This window comes from Solanum verrucosum, unplaced genomic scaffold (assembly GCF_900185275.1).
Source record: "Solanum verrucosum unplaced genomic scaffold, falcon-dt-bn FXZP01000307.1, whole genome shotgun sequence".
Classification (NCBI taxonomy): domain Eukaryota; kingdom Viridiplantae; phylum Streptophyta; class Magnoliopsida; order Solanales; family Solanaceae; genus Solanum; species Solanum verrucosum.
The window spans coordinates 2271079-2273066 of NW_026020264.1; the positions used below are offsets into that span (position 1 = coordinate 2271079).

Here is a 1988-nt window from a genome sequence, read left to right on the forward strand (position 1 = left end):
AGTTGGTTAGGGGTATTAATTAGTTTTGACATTTATTTTTTCTCTCGACTTGATACTTAACTAGTACTACCTCTGTTCATTTTTAATTGTCATTGTTTCCCTTTTTAGAGTCTAATTATAAAATTTTTGACTAACATTTTACAATGTATTTTTTGCATTATATTGATATGTAAAAAATTGCAATTTATAGTTTTTTTTCGTATAGTTTTTGAATATCTATTTTTTTTGTTAAAATATTGAATTAATGCAATTTAATTTAACTTTAAAAATTAATCAAATTGACTTTCGAAAAGTGAAATTTGACAAATAAAAATGGACGGAGGAAGTACCGTAGAAGACCATTAAAGTAAATTATCTCAATGATTTTACGTGAATACAAATATGTGATGCAAATTTAATTAAAAATAATATACCTAAAAATGCAAATTTATTCTTGTAGTTAAAAAAAATTCAAATTTTTATTCTTGTACTTTGAGAAAATGATCAAATGATCAAATTTACCCCTATATTTTGTCTGTTGGTCTTCGTTAGAGTAAAGGATATATTCAAACAAAATACAATTACAAAACAAATATGATCCAAAAGTTCTTCGTTAGAGTAAATGATATTCAAACAAAATACAATTACAAAACAAATATGACCCAAAAGTATAAAAAACGAGGATAAATATAATAAAAAAATTATAACAAAAGATTAAATATAATAATTTTCTTTAAGCAGAGGATAATTTTGACATTTTTCTTAGTAGTAGTAGTATAGTCAAAAAGAGAAAAGAAAGTCCATACATGTGAAAAAACTCGTGGACTGATTGGGCTAGGTGCTTAAAATATATAGGTGAAAACTACATATATTTCAAAATATAAGGGCTTGCAGCACAAATTAATTCAATATATACATCTCTTATAGTAGGGATTATTGTCAGTCGCCGTTACCCAAAGTCTCTCTTTTCTTGTACTTGTTCTTTCGATTTGGTTTTATTTAGGGAATTTTAATTAATTTTATTCTTTTTACGTTTAGAGAGAAATTTGATGTGAAATTTTAAAAAATAATCGATTTTGATTTATGATTGTTTTCGGAATTCATAAAATATCCCAGTGATGAATCATTTAGTAATCTGAAATGTTAGATGATTGGTGCTCCCTTTTTCCTAAAAGGTTGAGGAACCATCGCATTTCATCATTGTGGATACTAGGCATTCTGAGGGATACATGAGATATTAATGTTTTTTTCACTTAACTAATAGTCATCGTCTCTTTTTCGGGAGTGTGTGTCGCTTCTACTTGGTTCAATGAGTTCTTAACTTTTTACTACAGATTTTTCTGAAAGTTTCTATAGATTTTTTATTTTACTTGCAGTTATTACTCAGTAAAGGGTAGATTTTCTTAAAACATTCTTAGCCATCCTAACAAAGAAAATTATTTGTATTAAATAAGTGTGTTTCAATTTGTTTTTCTTACTTCACCTTTTAGTCTAGATTTGTTTTTTAACAACTGCATTTAAAAAATAATGTCTCTTTTTTTTTTCCGGATAATTTTTTAATTTTAATATGACATCTTTGAAAAAACAAAGACCAACGAACATTTTGATACATTTACATCTCTTTAGTTTAAGATCACAAAATTGAAAATAAGACTTATGGACATATTAATACACTTTACATTTTAAATTTTGTGTCAAATCAAAATTAAACAAATAAATTGAAATGAAAGGAGTAGTAAATGTGCACATCCCTCGTTAAACTGTGCTCCCTTATGTAATGATCTCTATGCCATTGCCACCTCCATAAGTCTTTCAATTCATTTTACAAAATAGATTGGAGGAAGCATCTCTGAACTTTTTAAGTTATCACGCTAAGCGAGTTTTTTATGACCGTGATGTCCGGGCCAGTTTTCATGCACCTCGGCTAATTCCACGTAATAGCCACCTCCCACCAGCTAACATATACCAGTTCATTGACCACTAGGCCACACCTTGGTGCGTGAATTTTA

General features: G+C 27.8%; 1 non-coding gene across 1 annotated transcript; it reads left to right on the top strand.

The window, feature by feature from the left end:
* Positions 1–1089: 1089 nt before the first annotated feature.
* LOC125833774 (small nucleolar RNA snoR130) lies at positions 1090–1206 on the top strand. Its single transcript, XR_007443318.1, has one exon. It is a non-coding gene; the product is annotated as a small nucleolar RNA snoR130 (small nucleolar RNA).
* Positions 1207–1988: the final 782 nt, after the last annotated feature.